The sequence below is a fragment of the Mytilus galloprovincialis genome, chromosome 6 (genome assembly GCF_965363235.1).
Source record: "Mytilus galloprovincialis chromosome 6, xbMytGall1.hap1.1, whole genome shotgun sequence".
In the NCBI taxonomy this organism is placed as follows: domain Eukaryota; kingdom Metazoa; phylum Mollusca; class Bivalvia; order Mytilida; family Mytilidae; genus Mytilus; species Mytilus galloprovincialis.
The window spans coordinates 29,273,548-29,294,405 of NC_134843.1; the positions used below are offsets into that span (position 1 = coordinate 29,273,548).

The 20,858-nt window shown below is 32.5% G+C and overlaps 1 protein-coding gene across 1 annotated transcript in view; it reads right to left on the reverse strand.

Moving 5' to 3' along the window:
- LOC143079320 (uncharacterized) overlaps window positions 1-20,858 on the reverse strand; it is a 172,979-nt gene that overhangs the window by 8,999 nt on the left and 143,122 nt on the right. The window lies entirely within an intron of this gene.

Here is a 20,858-nt window from a genome sequence, read left to right on the forward strand (position 1 = left end):
TCTGTATACTTTTTGGTGAAAATTAGATTTAAACTTTTTGATTTACGGCACTTTGTAACTAAAACAGGGGTGTGGTTTTTTTTTCACATGTCGCACTGTATCTAAAAAACGATTCTTGATTATGGCTTAAAACTTTAAACACTTCTTAGTTATATTAATCGTAATATCTGTATACTTTTTGGTGATTAATTAAAAATTTCATTTTTGAATTATTGAGTATTTTGTAAAAAAGGGGTGTGTTTTTTTACATGTCGCGCCATATCTTAAAATCGATTTATGATTATTGCTTAAAACTTTACACACTTCTTTGTTATATTAATCTAAAGATCTGTATACTTTTTGGTGATGATTCAAAATTTTATTTTAGAGTTATTGAGTACTTTGTTAAACAGGGGATTTTTTTTTACATGTCGCGCCGTATCTCAAAAATAATTTATGATTATTGCTTAAAACTTTACACACTTCTTTGTTATATTAATCTAAAGATCTGTATACTTTTTAGTTTTGATTCAAAATTTTATATTAGTGATATTTAGTTTTTTGTAAAAAATAAAACAGGGTGGGGGGTATCCCGCCGTGTCTCAAAAACAATATATGGTTATTGCTTAAAACTTTCTCAGAAACTATTTATGATTATTGCATATAACTTCCACATAAGACGTCGGGCGTATCATGCGCTCATGGCGCAGCTGTTTATTGTACTATGTAAAGGAGTTAAAATCACTAGGTTTTTTTTAAATAAAAGGTGAGGGGCAGGGGGTCATAACAGCTTGGATTATTATCTTTTCCAGCATGTTTAATACAAATCTTCTACTTTTGGGAATAATATTAACGTATAGAAAATGCTAACAAAAGCATATAAGGTGCATATATGAAACTAACAAATTGCACATAAGAAATGTATGCAAATTAGTTTGCTCATATGTACATTATAGTAGTTTGTATATGCAGGAAATTTCTAACATGAATGCTCATATGAGCAATTACTTTCATATGTGCAATTTCTTTGTTTCATGTTAGCAAGTTATTCACATGTGAGCAATTCATGTTAGAATGTTGGTTTAAGATATAAAATAATCTTGAAATTGTCTAAGTCCAAAAGCTCATAAGAGATTTATGTTAGCAATTGGACTTAGATTTTTTTTCAAATATATTTGCTAGCATGAATCTGTAAAATAAAATCTAAGTCCAAAATCTCAGTATGATACTGAAATTAATCATCATACCTACACATGATTTTTATATTTGTATAAAGGTAATAGGACAAGACATATCAGCCAGGAGACGTATTTGATTATTTTTTTTGGAAATGGGGGGGTCAATTTATTTTACCAAGATTTTATGGCTGGTTTTTTTCAAAAGCTGATCAACTTCATCTTTTAGTTTCTTTTTTTAAACTTGTTTTCTTTTTCCTTTCCTCATTATTAAAATTTTCATTCTCATTTTTTTTATAATCTCTAGTTTATCATTCAACATCCCGTTTCATTTTTGTTTTTTGAATCTGATTCTTACCATGCAATTTGATAATTGAAATATTATGACGGATGCCACATGTGAAGTAGGATCTGCTTACCCTGTCAGAGCACCTGAGATCACTCAGGGGGGTTTGTGTTTCTCAATCCTTAGTTTACTATGTTGTGTTTTGTGAACTTTAGTTTTTCTGTTGGTCTGTTTCTTTTTTAGCCATGGCTTTGTCAGTTTTTTTTTTACTTATGAGTTTGAATGTCTTTCTGGTATCGTTCGCCTCTCTTATTATACTTATAAATCATTTTTTACATTTTAAGTAAGTACTTGAAACATATTAAGTATTTAAAGTAAATATTGAATCTTTTGACTTATATCTAAAATTAAGCCAGTTGTATATGATAAATATATGTTATGATATGGCTTTTTAAATATTATACTCCATATCAAGCCAGGAACCCATAAACCATAGTAGCCTTCAGGCCAAGGCCCTCTGCATCTGGCTTAAATGTTATTGTCTAATGTCGTGCCATGATCACAACTCCAGTTAACAAGTTTTTGGTCCTTTAAAATATTTGACACAAAAGTACAGAATAAGATATGGGAAGCCAACTATTAAAATGCTGATATTAGAAAAAGAATGGAAACGTGAAAGAGATAACAACCAAACCAAAATGTACAAATCAACCCGAGAAATTATTCATCCATGGACAAGAAATATTGGACAGAAAATCAAGGATTTATATTTTAAATACTTATAACATCGATATTACTAAGTTTAGAATATGTGATCATAATTTGGAACTTGAAATGGGTCGATACAAAAAAGGACCTCGAAATTTAAGACTTTGTAATTTTTTGCTCTAGTAATGCTATAGATGATGAATTTCATTTCTTTTTCCATTGTGAAAATAATAAAAATGTAAGAGAGAATTACTTCTCTAATTGTTTTTCTAATAATACTGACTTTTTGAATTTAAACAACAAAAATAAAATACAATATACAATGAATCCAACAAGTGTTCAACAGATACAAAGTCTGGGTTCCTTTTTAAAACGGTCAATGGAACAGAGGACAGGGGACTATTGATTTACGGATCGTTACAATTTGTTGTATATATCCACGACTTATATAGAATCTATTTACGTCCCTGTATATATATTGTATACATGTTTATGTTATTTTTATTTGATTGTCACAAGCTGTTAAATACATGCTGTTTAGACAATTAAAATTATCTATTATCTATAAATTCTCGGCAAAATATAGCTCCTCCACTCCCAAGGTTAAATTGTTTTTTTTCCCAGGTATTGTACACGGAATGCATATAGACATTATGGACATCTTTCAATGACCTATATTTGTCGTAGGTATAATAATACTATGCAATTAACAAATTTATTCATTATTCAAGTTCAACAGAATTAGGTGGTTTACAAATGTAAAGTAAATTATTATGGAAAGATTTCATACTTTTCATGCCTCTATTCTATCAACTCTCACAGCTTCCGTTTGGTGATTTAAACCAGGAATATCAAATTTATGAAAGTGCTTCATTTGATATCTATCTGTAATGTTATCATATGGAAAGTAATTGATATAATATCATTATTAACAGATAATTTGGAAAGTATAGCAAGTACACAGCTTCCAGTATTATCATTTTCACAGGCTGATAAAGAAGGAAGTAACCGATTAATCCATAGTGTACATTTTCATCACTGTCCTTCGAACAGTTACTCTTGTGTATTCCGTCGAGTGATAAGTCTGACCACGAAGTTTCATTCTTTTAAATCGAAATACAAATCCAGTTGGAGGTGCTTCAATAACATGTGTTATAGCAGAGTAACAGTGTTGAGACAAGTCATTCACATTTACCTTTGTCATCTTCCCTAAAGCGTACAAATCATTTCCAAGTTGCGTCATCCGTTTTGAATCATTTGATTTCATCCTTTTTTTAAATTTGTCAACTTCGGAACCCTCTGAAAGAACATTTTTCCCAAGTAAGGCAAACCATGTATGATTGACACTGTATCCACTAGTTGAGAGTATACGGATTGTGTTCCTTTAACCAATTTCATTAAATAGCCATTTGCATCTTCGTATGGGAAACAAGAATATGCCGAAATTGTACGTTTTCCGGCAGATGGAGCAACAAATGAAAATTGAGGGTTAAAATATTTTGTCGTATAGTGTATTGAAAGAGGCAACAAAATGTTCCAGTAGATTTTCAGCATGGTTTATTTCATCTTTTGTTATGGTTTTTTCAATAAAAGATATATCGCTTCACTAAGCAAAAGAAAATGGGCATAATATGAGTTACTTTTAAAAAATGTCTGATAAAACAACCGGACCATAGAACAAAAGAAAACTTCTGAATTCCGATCCCTTCCAATATTTTAAGTCTGTTAATGATCTTGGTGCCCTCCTTATAAAAGACGGTGGTTTTAATTTTACCAGTCGCTTGCTTACATCATCTGCTTTATCATAAAAAGAAGATTGGACCTTTGAGTGGTGCTTTGAAAACCATATACTTATCAAGCGCTTCATACCTCCCAACTAAACGCAGTGCATATAGTCTGTACAATTGGACTTTATCACGTCGTATGATTGACAATGAGCCAACCAACATGGTCCCTTAATTCCAAGTTCTGGAATGCCGTTTTGCGTTGCCACTTCAGCCAAATGAACGGTTTCCTCGTTGGTACGTTTCGGTTCTGTTGGCCCTTCAAATTTGAAAGGAAATATATGTGCTCTTCCTTTTCTCGACTTAGCACTTTCTCCCGACTGTTCATACTTTGAACAACTGAATTTTCCATTAAATTGTATCATGTTATGAACTATACACTTTGCTGGTAGCTCGGCTGTTCCAGCAATCACTGAACCAAACAGGGGAGTAGAAATTCCAATATCTGTTGTCACTTAAATACCATTTTCTAACAATTGCAAATCGTCTATAAATGGTTTCATAAAAATAAGCATCTCTGGTTTCTTATAATTAGGTCCAATCCAAAGTCCAACAAGCAAAAGATTTTCTGGCCTTCGCCTTATTTTGAAGGGAAGTTCATTAATACCCAGAAAAAAAGGCCACATAGAAGTTTTCGAGCTGTCAGTATTCCATGTAAATGTTAGGCGATCAGATTGTGTATCTGAATTCATCAATAACTGTCTGTAATATTTCTCCATCGCATATATCATTGTATGAATCTACAGAAACAGTTCTTTCGGATTTTATTAAACGTTTTCTGAAATCAGCCTCGTAATACAATTTTGAAATTTGTTCTACTAGGGAAATTTCAACAAAAAAACATTTGTCACTTTGGTTCGTTAATCTTTTGTTGCATTTTGAATTGGGACAAATAACACTGTTTTAATCTAAAGACATTAAGCACTCTCCACAGTAGTAATGCTTTTTGGGTGAGATCTTTAAATTATTATACTTACCATTTTTTTAATTCCTGAATAGACGATGGAAGTAAATTTGACGCTTCACAATGTAAACGTATACTGTCGAGATAGTCCGAAAATGCTTTGCTTGTAAAGTTATGAACCAGTGCCATTGTCATACTCATCAAAATACTTTCGCCTAGTGTAATTTGAGCTCCTTCATAAATTGGCATACTATTCAAATCAATTTCGTTTGAGGTATCCGATGACAAATCTTCAGGTTCTGAGTCAGAGTCAATTAAATCTTCATTGTCAGACCACTCGTCTAATTCTTCCCCTGAACTTAATTCTGCAGTCTGGTCTATATTAGTCTCGGACACATCCACATCAGTTCAGCAGAAGCAGATGGGGATTCAGCATTATCCTTCAGAACAACACCTCAACTGACTCAGCCAACATCCACATCAGTTCAGCAGAAGCAGATGGGGATTCAGCATTAACCTTCAAAACAACACCTTCAACTACCTCAGGCAACATCCACATCAGTTCAGCAGAAGCAGATGGGGATTCAGCATTATCCTTCAGAACAAAACCCTCAACTGCCTCAGCCAACATCCACATCAGTTAAGCAGAAGCAGATGGGGATTCAGCATTATCCTTCAGAATAACACCCTCTACAGCCTCAGCCACCATCCACATCAGTCTAGCAGAAGCAGATGGGGATTCAGCATTATCCTTCAGAACATCACCCTCAACTGCCTCAGCCACCATCCACATCAGTTCAGCAGAAGCAGATGGGGATTCAGCATTATCCTTCAGAACAACACCCTCAACTGACTCAGCCAACATAGAAGAAGAATATGTAAGCATTTAATATATAAAAAGTATTAAATTTAATGGCAAAAATAATCAACAAAAGTAAAAAAGATCTACAAATAAGTAAGCATGGACAAAAGAAACTTTTGACCAAGGAGTTAAAATGCCCTTTAATGGCCTTTTTCAGAATTTTTTAGTCGAACCTGATTATAACAAATCTCCTTTGAAAAAACTATACCAATTTAAACCGAAATGCCAGAGTTTAAAAAATTGCAATCAGAATTTGATCCATGAACAATCATGACCATCATGGCATAACATAGACCAGTTTTATTATGAGAATGAACTATATTATTTTTCACTTGCTAATTAAGAATGAATTCTATATTTAAGGGTTTGATCAGTAAATCCAGGAAAAACTTGTCTTGTGTTACATGATTTACCTTTTGTTTGAATTACTTCCCTTTAATAGAGTGAAAAACAAAAGAACGAAATCATAGTCAGTAATTGGCAAGGGATTATGTTTTCATGACAATCGGTAATATTATTAAATAAATATTTTTATTCTAATCCAGGGATCTCCAAGATTCAGAATTTATCTATGGAGCAAACTTTTACCCACAAAAAATTTCAGTGTCGGGAACAATGATTTCATAATAGACTTCTTTCATATATTCTATCAAGTTGATAACAGATTGATGATCTGTGTAAAAACATCCAATCAAGTGAATTATCATATTTATTTCTTCATTGTATGGCTTCATTAAAATAATGACACCTTGACTAGTTAGCAACTTGTTCTAATCATCTGATATTAAGTAAAATGAGTAAACGAATGTTGTAAAATACCTAAATTTCAGTAAAAATAAATCTATGCCACACAAGTTTATCTATGGAGGAAGGTTGAGTTAAATATTTTTCAATATTTTATTCCTTGGATTAGTTATACTTTTTATTACATTAATTTAATTCAAATGAAAATTTTATATAAATATAAATTAGGAAAGCAAAGACACTTTTACTATCTGCCTCAATCTGTTTTGATGCTGTGTCGACAGTTTGGGCTTAACAAATGTACTGATTTCTTATTTTTACAAATCTAGTAGTTAAATTTTACATGACGGATTACAAATGTGTCAAGTTTTGTGATTGGATAACAACACACAGAGATGTCAATGTACATTCTGGAAACTGCTGGGGTATATATGCCGTTTTTTTATCCCCATTTGTACCTCAATAATATTCATTGCAAATGTTTTTTTCTGTGAAGTAATACATAGAAAAAAAATGAGTTGCCTTAAATTCAACTTTTTTAATGTAAAAACACACCAAATAAACAACAAGTATTAATAAATGTTTGGATATGTTGTTATAAAGTATTGTCGACACGAAAAAAATATTTTTAATGCAAATATAACAAAATGCTTCACATACTCTTGTGTCTTTGCGGGAAATATATGATTTGGCTATGTTAATTGCATGGGCAATGTTCTGAAAACATATCAAGTCACGGGTAATCCGTAATATAATTGTAATTCAGGTTTCAGACAGGGTATATGAAGTGACATTCCCGGCTTTGGACTTTTATATCCCCTTCGCCTCTGGCTCAGGGGATATAGACCTAAAGCCGGGATTGTTACATCATATACCCTGTCTGAAACCTAAATAACATATAATATTATTGATTTGAATAACTGTAAAGTAAATTTAAATGAATGCAAGATATGAGATTTTAATTGAATTAAGAAAAAAATTCTTTTTTATTATTAAGCCTCAACAATATCTGAAGGACTAAAGGTGCTTTATGATTGTACTAGATGCGATGAATATAGCTTCCAAATAAGGGAATGCTCATATGAAAACTAACGTGAGCATTTGCACGTAAGGTTTTTAACATGCAAATTAGGTTAGTTGCATACGTGCAAATATAATTTTTCTAACATAAATGCTCAACTAATTTGCATGTCAAGAACCTTACGCGCAATCATGTTAGAAACTAACGTGAGCAGCATATATGCATCATATATGCAAAATGTTAGCACCATTTGGTAAGGGTTACTATGTAAATGAGTAAGAATAGTCAGATTTTTTTAATTAGAGGTGTGAGGGAGAGGAGGGTGGCCATTATACCATGAAAAAAGGGGGGCGCAAAATACCATGACTAGTTAAAATTTTCAAAACACATTTTCCAGTATGTTAAATACAAAGTGTTTCAAAAAATGTTCAATATATTTTTTTTCTCACTTAAAATACTACATTATAATTAACAACAATTGTGTAAATGATTTCATAAATTATTTTTTTTACCATCAGGGAAGGTTTTATGTTAACTGTGCCTAAAATGGAAACCAAAATTATGGACAGACATCCCTTATGTTGCAGCATATTCAAATAGTGTCTGTATATCTTGATAAGTATGTAAGCTTGATAGCAACTGTGGAAATCTTGCAACGGTAAATGTGTATTATTTCAAATAGGTTGTAGAATGTAGATGTGTATTATATAAAATATGTAGCTAAAGTTCACATTAAATCTGTACCGATACAGTGTGTTAAATGTCTTCCTTTTTACACCATAACCCATGGTGGTGCTTCCAGAGGGAAGATACAGAACATACAACATACCTATCCAGAGGTACTTAAGTATTTGTCCATTAACCAGGACACCCTTCTTTTTCCACCTTTTTGCCCATAATAATAACGGTTTGCACCCAAAGCCAATTTTTACCACTCCTTTGTGGTATAATTTCAGAGAGATCCATACACCATTCCACAAGTGTTTGTCTGGAAACTAGCAAAATGCTTATTTGGGCCCCTTTTTTGCCCCTAATACATAAACTGTTGGGACCTGAACTCCAAAAATCAATCCCAAGTTTCCTTAAGTGGTAATAAACCTTGTGTTTAAATTTCATATATTCATATTTCCTTGTCATAAATTTGAAGCTATTGTGCGAAAACCAAATGTTTTTCGGACGATGTGATTTCAATATACGACCGCAATTATTTTTTTGTGGTCGTATAAAATTCACTTTTTTTTCTCCATATGTTTGTCATTTAAAATTTTGATGTTTTCTATTGCAACCTTAAACTTTCGATTTAAAATATATGGAAAGCTCTGTTCATTTCTTTACATGCTCATTCGATGATTTAAGTATTTGTATTGATTTAAGTCCTTCATATTTATTATCATCAGTAAATATAAATCTTGTTACAATTGTTTCACATTTTCATTTCAGGGCCTTTTATAGCTAACCATATGGTGACCTTTAATTGTTTATATATCTTCCTCTTTTAGGATTAAAATTATAAAAAAACACATCTTTTAATTAAATAAGACAGTAAACTTAAATTAATACAGCTGTAAATGAAAGTGAATTTTTAATGAAAGGTTTCGATCAATAAATGGGGAATGTGTCCTGGGACATGCCATACATTCCCCATGCCCCTGCAATAATATAGCTAGCATTTAACGTTATGAAGGGTCATAACACAAGACTATAATTCTTATATGATTTGCATATCTATAAATACGTGAATTAGATTGGTCAATAAGACTTTTTCACTTGGTTTACACTTTGATAAACCATGTTCCAAAACTACTTTGGTAACGATCACTGATCTATTCATGCGTGATACACATCCATGGATCCTAAGATTTTCAGCAAATTGAGATTAAAAACCAAAACATAATAGTTGTTTCTATTTTAATGCTTATTTAACAAATAAAACATTATGCATGAAAGCTTTGAAAATGTATGAAATTAAGATTTAAATAGAACACCGCGAAATTTCATGAATGATTTGGCGAATTTACGTCACTCAAAACACGACGTCATACGAATGTAAACTTTCAAGCGAACGGCTATTTCGCTACTTGTACACTTCTAATTGGGATAAATTGGGATAATATCTTATTAAAATGAAGTTTTGGAGGTAGGTGCTAAATTATTTTAGATTCTGTTGCATTAATCGAACATTTATTGATTTTATAAAGTCAATATGGCGGCCTTACTCCTTAGTTACGGCATGTCAATCGTGTATTTGATGTTAAATATAGTAGGCAATAATAATTTAATAAAAAATGTGTATTAAAAATCCCGAATATTTGGTTTAAGAATTATCAGGATCAAACACACCCTTACTCACAAACTTTCGGAATTTTATTCAGTGTGTGAGTTAATCGCCCCGGTTTACACATCAATAACCAGTCGGAAAGCAAGCACTAGCTTAGAAACGACCGTTGTTGCTACTTTCTTAAGACAACAATGGGACTCATATGAAAACCCGCCATTCTGAAATTGCGTTAACTTCGCGGAAAAAATAATTTGGCGCCAATTTGGAATTTTTTCTTTTGTCTGTTTTTAAATTGCCATTAAGGTCAGAAATAGATTTCCTTTGATTTTTAAAGCATGGTTGATCATGGTTCTCATTAAAGAAAATAATACTTAAACATGTTAAATTGGCCGTCTTTTAACACTGAATTACGTAACGCCGTTGATCGACGTTTATAAATTATGCAAAATTGTCTGTTAATAGTGTTATTTTTCTTCTTTTTTCCCAGATAAACAAAGATTATATATACTATATAAAAGATAACTAATACGTATCTCAAAGTTAAAAAAAAAAACAAGTCTTACGTTCTATCACCCCTTAGGAATCCCCACTGTAACTAAATTTCAAACGAAAGACATTTTTTGACATTGTAGTTTTTTAATCTGACACATCGATGTCAACTGGCATCTGAACACAATGTACACACATTTGGTGTGTTTGTTTGAGAAATCAAAGAGCAGATTGCTCTGAGGGATACGATTGCCATTGTTTTCATTGACACATGTATGAATGCTAGTCAATTCAGAAATGAGTTGGAACGAATCATCCAGATACCCACATGTATACATGTAGCTGGATAATATTATTTTCAAAACTAATTCAACTGCAAATGTAAAATGTAATTTACGTAATCTGAATAGTTACAAAATAGCCAATCCCGGTTAAAAGTGTATGAACAATGTACTTAGGCCTATTGTGTTTTATTTTTGTACTATCAATTCCAAGTTTACTTTCCACAGCAGTCACTGAGACTCAGAGTGAGAGAAGTATTTCACTTCGTATCTTATCACCTATTTTCCTACGTTAATTCTAAGAGGAACCCCATTCCTAACTCTTTAAATATTTAATTTCCTTTGGGTTAGTGATCATGACTCCTTTCCGTACACATTCCTGGGTTTAAATTGCGATCGTCTTTAATTAATATAATACGACGTTTATCGACACAACGAGTATATTTTTCTCAACGTGTTGTTTTGATTCAGAATTCACGGAAGTGACTTCCGGAAGAGAGGCAACTCGAAACGATAATATGGAAGACTCCATTTCGCCTGAAGGGTGTTGAAAGTAAATCTTTACGATGTGGACTATATTTATTTTAATTTAAATGATGCATATGATTTAAAATTATGCAACAACAATAACCCTCAATAGCAGACATACATAGAAAGGATCCCATGAGTTATAAATTAATCAATTGAGTGGGGAATCCAGAGCAACCATCTAACCTAGTACCCCTTGAAGTCAAGAAAACTATACGCATGCGCATAATTACCTAAACAAACTCTAGTAAGAACGTATATCAAACCTAAATGGTTCTCTATTTTTCTATGGAAGTACAATATCAAATATCAGTTTAATAACGGTGACATATAATTAAAACTCCACTTCAGTTCTTATATGACAGAAATAGATTTATCGAAATTCAGAGGACTCTCGCATTTTTATCACAACTGGGGAATTCCCTCTGACGTGTTTCTAAATTTATAAAAACACTAAATATAAATACGGCTTAATTCTGATTTTCCGTGTTGTTAAAAACACGCATATAAGTCAAAGGAAATATTAAACATAAAGATTATGAAAAGAACATTATAGGAAAGTTGTTTAAGTTCAATTCCTTTGTTTGTTTTTACCTTTTAAACCAAGACAATCATAAGAATCTGAGATGGTCCTTAATGTTTAGAATAAAACTGTTGACGTGAGGGCATTGTCCTGAGCCACTGGTATAAGTCTACAGATTGCTTGAAAGCAATCGTATCCTAAAAAACAAAGGCGAGTTCAGCTGTGAATATTAGACTGGATTAACAATTCTCTTTAAGTAGGTGAAGTGTTTGACTTAACTAAAAACAAGGTAAGAAAATCTTATACTGTCTTTGCACAACCTGAACTGCTTTAGATGACTGACACAAAACTCATTCATTGTTTATAATAATATATGTTTTTTGTGATAAAGGAATCCTGCAAAAGTAAATGAAAAAGTATTGTCCTAAATTTGAACTAAGACAGCCAAAAACCATTTGATTTTCGAGGGGGGGGGGGGGGGGGGGTTCGGGAAGGGCTATTTGGAAAAAAAGCTTGTTTCCAATTTTGGGATAAAAAAAAATAATTTATTTTTTATCCTCAGCTGCCTGTAAATTAAATGCTAAAAATTGAAAGAGAAGAATTGTTTTCGACTTGTCGCCAAAAAATTGATTGTTTTTCACCAAAGGGGGGAAAATGTTTGTCTGGAAAAAAATCCATAGCCCCTCCCCGAAAATCAAATGGTTGCTGCCTTAAAACAATCTCTTTCAGAGTAGCATTTTAATCAATCTTATTCAAAGTATGATCATACTGACATGAAGTGTGACTTTATTTTGACTAATGATCTAAAACATAATTGTCGACTTAGCCCCCAGAAACTGCTCTGAAATTATTTATTTTCAAGTTCATGATAAGCACCATTTTTTATTGGTTTAGTGGGTATTTTTATAATTTGAGTCCATTCATTAGAACTAACTTGCATGAAATCAATGAGACAACATTTATTGTTATATTTAGTTTGTTCATACAAGGATTGCAAACTAATTTCCTTTTATTTAAAATAATGAAGATTTTACATTCAGAATACTTTCATTATTATCTCTTTTAAGTTTAAATGAAAAAGGTAGGACCAGGTATCAGTAATGAAAAGGAACTCCTGGTTTTTTTTATCATTTTAATCCTGTCTTGATCCATTATTCATGAATATTTTGACTTCTCCTTGTATTAATTGAGTAGAAATTTATTTCTGTGTTAAAATAATTTGGTTACAGCAGTAAAAATACTTACAACAAGAATGTGTCCAAAGTACACGGATGCCCCAATCGCACTATTATTTTACATGTTCAATGGACCGTGAAATTGGGTAAACAATCTAATTTGGCATTAAATTAGAAAGATCACACCATAGGGAACATGTGTACTAAGTTTCACGTTGATTGGACTTCAACTTCATCAATAAAGGGCTGCGCTTTAGCGCATGATACGCCCGTTGCTCTTTTAACTTGTCTTTTATGCTTTAAATGAATTTACATGATCAACTAGAAATATATATACAAATCAAAAGGGATGTTACATTAATATATTCACCAAAGTTTCATAAAATCCCCCTTTTTTAAGTATAAAAATTCATTACTTAAGAAAACGTAAAATCTATAATTTATAAAAATGGAAAGGGAGCTTATGTCAATAGATATAAACAATTTATCAAAGTTGCATAAAATTTTGTGAAAGTGTTAGTTATTGTCCCAAAATTGGAAAATCCCCCCTTTTTTAAGCATAAAAATTCATAACACGGAAATGTAAAATCTGAAATTTATAAAAATTTAAAGGGAGCTTACATTAATAGATATAAACAATTCACCAAAGTTTCATGGACATTGGTGATAGCCTTTTTTTTTCATTTTCTATGTTCAGTGGACCGTGAAATTGGGGTCAACAATTTAACTTGACTGTAAAATTAGAAAGATAATATCATAAGGAACATGTGTACTAAGTTTCAAGTTGATTGGACTTCAGCTTCATCAGAAACTACCTTGACCAAAAACTTTAACCTGAAACTCACACTTTCATTTTTTATGTTCAGTGGACCGTGAAATCGGGGTCAACAGTTTAATTTGGCTGTAAAATTAGAAAGATCATATCATAAGGAACATGTATACTAAGTTTGAAGTTGATTGGACTTCAGCTTCATCAAAAACTACCTTGACCAAAAACTTTAACCTGAAGCGGGACAGACGGACGAACGAACGGACGGACGAACGGACGCACAGACCAGAAAACATAATGCCCCTCTACTATCGTAGGTGGGGCATAAAAACATAAATATTAAATTAACTCTTGGAATATTAAATTAATATTAAATTATTATCCTTATTATGGCACATAGGGACATATAGGGCCTATTTCACTGGGACTGAGTTCTGACAAGTGATAAAATGTGTTTCTTTAATTTTTTGCACATGTTTACAGTATCAAAATATATTTAATAAGGTTATTTTAATAATATCGACGTGTAAATAACAGCATATGGTGCTTGATATAACAATAGTTTGTTCCTGAGTGTGTCAAACAAAGGGACGTAACTCGTGAATTACCGTCGGCCCCGCTTCGTCAGAAATATCGACACATCGAAGTGGCACATTTGCGTATCTTAGCGTATCAAGTGGCACAAATTTGACATATCATAGTCCAAGTTATGTTACATAACATAATTCAAATTCTGAATAGCTTCCCGAGAAGTTTAGAAAGAAAATTACGATTTTAATTTTCTGTGACCATTTTTTTCGTCAACACCTTGACTTTGAAGACACATTTTGAGAGAAAAAAAAATAGTTTAATCCATAATTCAGTTGAGTAATATATTTCTTATATACTCAAGAATGTTCACTTAAAAGGAAATTAGTTGTAATACATGCAAAAAACTACAAATTCCCAAAAACGGTCTTCACTTTTTTTGGTAAAAAAATGCCCATATAGGGTAATCACATGACGTCCATTGTTGCTTTAAGAAACGCGGTCAAACTGGGGTCAGCTTTCCGACTGAACCTCTAGAAAAAATGTGTTTAATCCTATAGTAAACGTGACGCTACCAAAATTTGTACTTGATCTGAGTTTTGTGGTATTAAGCATTGTAAGTTTTTCTCGTTTGAATTGTTTTACATCCTTTTACAACTGACTATGCCCTTGCAGAAATAAATCCTGACATTTTTTTTAATCAGGATATCTCAAGATTATCCTGGGGTATCCTGAAAATATCCTGTAAAGCATTTAGCCCTTTTTTTAGGGAAAAAGTTGATGGGAGAATTTCAGGAAATGTAAAGCAGCTTTAAACTAGGAGAATTCTCAGGATATTTCAAGACTTTCAAAAATAAATATAATATAGACCAGGATATGTCAGGACTTTTCCTTCAACATTCATCCTACTTTCAGAAACTTTACAAATTCTTTCTGAATGAAAAAAAAAATTAAAGTTCTTGATGATTCCTGGTATTGGGACTTAAGAAATAATTTCTGTATCACAAATTCAACTAAATAAGAAAGAAAATCTTTGGGACTGAAATTGACTGTTCTTTGTTTAAAGTAAATATTCACATACAGACAGTGTTTTAGCCAGGATTTGTGAAGGGTGATAGAATAGTGGGAAGAAACTAAATGAATTATTTTGTCAAACATTTTTGAAATACACAAATTATTATAATGACATAAAGCAAAGATCATTGGTGTTAATTAAAATATTTTGACAGTTAACTTATTTACACAGTTACTGTTGATCTTCCTGTTCATGGAAGCATAACGAGGACAGTATTTCAAAGTCAATTTTTGCAATAAAACAGCAGGGTGTCTGAAAAACTTCCACGCTTGTCTGTCAATTAAACAGCCGTTTTACTTCAGAGTAATCTTGGACTAAGCCTAAGCAGGTTAAGATCAAAATTTAAATGACACATCAATAATAAATCATTGAACTATTTTGAATGTGTAGAAACACACATAATTTTGTCATTGCCGGATATGCAAAGTGTTTGGTTTTATTTACAATGCCGGTGGAACATCTTTTTGTTTTAAAACTGGTAACACTTTTGACTCGTTCTTTCTCTAGACTAAAGATGTAAATTCTGATTTTCTCCAAGTTCACATATGTGCCTTTCTATTAAATGTCGTCCGGCATATAAATGACTTAGAAAAATAATAGATCAATGATAGATAGGCCAACGACACGTATGTAAAATGTAAACAAACCTTGACCCTGTGGGTTTTTGTAATTGTACTAAACAGTTCGGCCCTAAAAATACCTTCCTAGATAGTGAGTCCATGTGCACTTGTTCATTCGCATGCACCATGTGCCGTTTAAACTAAAGATTATTTTAATATACTTAATAAAAACTGCATATTAATAAATATTTGTTTGCGACACCCTTGATTTATTTTCATAATACAGTTACGGGGACAGATCAACTTCTGGTCGATATAATTTGGGGCGAGATTGTCACCTCAATGTGAGCGTAAGTGCACTCTTGATTAATACTTCACCAAAATGGAGATTATGCTGATGGTATCCTGGTTCCCTGTACTACGTTCCAGGTATTAGCTTTTAGCTATACTCTCTCGCGAGGTCCCGGTACGGGGTCATTATTCAAATTTCAAAATGGACCGGAAGTCGGCATCTGGGAGTCCGCTTCAAGTAAACAAAAGCTCTAAATTTTGGTGTTAAGAGACAGAAAATAACAAAATGACTTTCATATTTCCGCAAAAAAATATTTTCTTTGATTTAAGACATTAATGATTTAAATTGGGACACAGACAAAAAAATGTGCAAACGATTTATTCCAAGCACATCCAACTTGTCATACGACAAGGACTTGTTATGTTGGTCAGACCAATGTGAACCTATAAATTATACCGTGTAAGACTTAATAGCAGTAGATAAGTATTGGACAAGAAAGAAAGAAGAACAAATTCAAATGTGTTTGGCTGAATCATCGCAATATTTTAACATTAATCAGATAACTGTATGACGGCGGGCTACAATGTAAGTGTTGAAGTTTTGAAGCAGAATTATATCATATGACAAGCACATACATGTATATGTAGGGAAGTGTCTATATTGTACAAATGAATGAGGATCATCTGTTCATCAGAGGAAATTTATACATATGGTCACTTTTGCACCTGAAATTAACTATGGGTGTATACAAGGATTTGTATAGTTAATAGCTGGTGCATGACTGAAACTGAAAGTCCCATATATACATGTAGTAGCCTTTTCAATAGTCGTCTGGCGCGAAAAGGACAATAACTCAATTTTAGAATTTAATATTTTTGGAAACGGTCAATTTCCGGAATTGCATGCTTTATCATCACGATTTTTTCTTTGGCCGTCGACGACAGAACTATTGCTGCATTCTTTGACGGTAAGGTATATTTAACAAAGCAGTATTATCAATGTATTATCGTGATATCAATATATGTTGGTAATGTAAGATACCTCAATTAATTGTAAATTTGGCAAGGACAATTCATCACTTCCCCTGAAAACATGATTTTGTAAAATATCACTTATCGGCATCTCCTGGCGGCAAACCAGACCAATTTCCTGATGATCTTTACTACAGCATTCTGATTTTTATTAATTGCTACATATTACCGTTTTTTTTTAATCAATGTTTGTTTAAATAAACAATATCTACAAATGTGAGTAACATTCTAGGTCGAGTTGTCGTTCGTAGTGCATAGTTTGTTCCAAACCATTGTTTGTTTCTGGTACAGGTTGGCAGTTGTTTATCAACAATAAAGTTGTTGCAACTAAAACACATGTTATCTTCAGTGTGAATGTGTGTTTTTTCTTTTATTTCTAATTAGTAATTATTTATAAAAACAAAATGTTTATAAATACATTTGGAAGACAGGATTGTCATGTAATTGTTATTTCCCTTGTTTAAAAGTAGAAATTGCTTGTTTCTATATTTAACAATTTACATGACACTTTTCAGTACATATTTGTTAAATTGAATAGATATTGCTGTTTTGAATTCATTTGTTAAAGATGATTATTTATGTTCTAAAGTTCAATATTTGCATCGTTGCTTATCATTTATAACCTTTGTTGAAAGTCTTAATCATTTTATATGATTAAGATAAAATGATAAAATACATTGTTGTTTGGAAATACAATGTTGACAACATTCAATAATTTAAATGTCTGTGAACTAAAGTTCTTGATTAATTATTGGAGTCATTCATTGCTACATTTCTCTACTTTTGATCTACACAAAAAATAGGTACTCATTCAATAAATTATATATTGTTTTTATTTTGTTCAATTTACATGTAGATAGCGCTTTTACATTCGCCATACATCGTCTTCTTATTTATCAGTTGTCAAATTATACCAATCTGTGGTCTGCAGCCCCTGCATAATTGGTCCTTTTACATACATGTCAGACCACACTCCTTTATTTCTTTACTGGCTTTCAGTTATTTGGTGGACAAGGGGAATTGATTCCCAGTTTCCTCCCAAACTCTTACTTCACTCCTTATTCTGATCCTCTGCACTCCTATTTTTTTCATCAACATGAATTATCTCTTAGCAACACTTTTCTCACGATTAAACCACCCTGCCTCAAGCTTTCATCCATCAAATTCTCATTTCTAGTCCTCTCATTCCATAGTTCCCATATTTCTGCCCACCCCCTTATTAGTGTCACAATGACTCGCACCCATTAACAACCCATCATTCGGCGACAAATTATATTATACTACCTGATTTGTTTCCTATATGCAAAAATTACGAGTCAGATTTGTTTGCTTTTATAATGGCCATTTTTTTTTTCACACATCTCGTTTTTAACTTTCATGCATATTTTTTACTATCAACAATATTGCCTCAACGCACACAATACAAACTGTCTTTTTACAAAACCACAAAGATTACATAGCAAATACATATTCAGGGTTTTCAAGTTTACTTTGCGATCCTAAATTGAGGAACTAATTATAAAACATGGGTAAGCAAAACATTATTTAGAAGATGTTTTAAAAATAGGCTATAGTTGATGAGCTACCCCCTCGTGTAACAAAATTGATCTCTCGTGGGATTTAAACACATTGAGATTGAGATTGAATTGTCTCCCTTTGATAACAGTCGGTACCAAAGCACGATTATTTGTTTGGTGATTTTTTATTGATTAACAATAGTTAAATAAAGGAAAAGGATAATACTTTTAATTTCGAGGTCTCACAAAGGCTTTTTCACCTATTATTCTAATTTTACATTAAAAACCCAAATTTAGATGAAAATGATACATGTAGGCAAAAATGTTTATTCATTAGGTTTAATAAAGAAAAAAACAAGAATGTGTCCATAGTACACGGATGCCCCACTCGCACTGTAATTTTCCATGTTCAGTGGACCATGAAATTGGGGTCAAAACTTTAATTTGGCATTAAAATTACAAAGATCATATCATGGGGAACATGTGTACTAAGTTTCAAGTGGATTGGACTTCAACTTCATCAAAAACTACCTTGACCAAAAACTTTAACCTGAAGTGGGACGGACGGACGAACAGAGGCACAGACCAGAAAACATAATGCCCCTCTACTATCGTAGGTGGGGTATCATGAGTGACATTTGATGTCTCAACCAATTTGTATCCTCTTATGAAAATACACTTACCAGGTGCACTTGAGTCAATGTCAACATCGTATTCTCATTGAATAATAATACATAATAATTGCTACTATTTTGTTGAGTGTATTTTCTGTAGTATATTATTTTATTTATATATAGTTTTTTACACATGTTACATATCTATTGTATGTGTATTGCATATGTGACATGTATTGTCGAAATGCGCATCTGGTGCAGGAAAAATGGTACAGTTACAGCCTTTACATTAATGCTAGCAAGACAAATCTTTGTATGGCTTGCTTGCTTTGTTTGTATCAATGTTTGCTCAAGCAATGGTTGTATTTTCAAGGTCACTCAGTGTCCAATCACATCCTGTGTATACTATATACAAGCTGAAACTCCGCCCCTCTGTTGGTTGCAAATGTCAATCTAAATAACAATGGTTGAGCAAACATTTTCACAAACAAAGCAAGCAAGCCAAATAAAGATTTGTCTTGCTAGCATTAATGTAAAAGCTGTATCATTATTATTTTTTTATAATAATATTGTCTGTATTCTGTATACCCGACTGGGGCCCTAATTTGGTAATTAAAAATATTTTATTCTATGCTATAGGGGTAAATTCAGTAAAAAATTCCCAATATAACAAATCAAATGAAATATAGGGGGAGTCCCTAGGGGTCACCCCATCCCTCCTGTTGGGGAACTTGGAAACGGTCAAGATCCCCATCCCTAAACCATATATATTCATGTATAGGACAATATAATAAATCAAATGAAATATAGGGAGAGTCCCTGCGGTCACCCCACCTCTCCTGTTTGAAAACTTGGAAAAGGTCAAGATCCCCACCCATAAACCATATATATTCATGTATGTGACAATATAACAAATCAAATGTAATACTGTGGATTCATTAATATTCGTTGGATACCAATTTTCGTGGATTTCGTGGGTACATGATAACCACGAATTTAAATGTTCGACGAAACGTACATTTTATATATGCTTTGTATGCAGATATTGGCATAACCACGAAATCAAATATCCACGAAAATGCAATTTTTCGTCATTCCACGAAAATTGATACACACGAAAATAAATGAATCCACAGTACAGGGGAAGTCCCTGGGGTCACCCCACCCCTCCTGTTTGGGAACTTTGGAACTGTCGAGATTCCCACCCTTAAACCATATATATTCATGTATAGGACAATATAATAAATCAAATGAAATAAAGGGAGTCGTCCCTGCTGTCACCCCACCCCTCCTGTTTGAAAACTTGGAAAAGGTCAAGATCCCGGCCCCACCCATAAACCATATATATATATATACACGAGTCTAAATTGAAAACTACGTTCAAACCTATGATTGCGTTGGATAAAAACCGCAATTTTTATACGTGTGCATGTAAAACAAATTTCGTTGTAGAAGGGTCTTAATACAGCACAAACAAAATTTTCCAACAGACCAAAAAAGTGAAAAAGTATATTTAAACAAAACGCATTTGACTAACAGGTCGAACAACTGATGTTCTTTAACCCTGGTGACTGCCATTGGCGATTGCCAAATAAAATTGATCACAAGATGTAACAAAATGAATCTTAATATAATTTTAATACTAAACAGAAAACAATTAACTTGTGGCCACGATGTTATGCCACAAACATAAAGTGTCAATATTTTTTTGGTACACCAGATCCGGATTTCGACA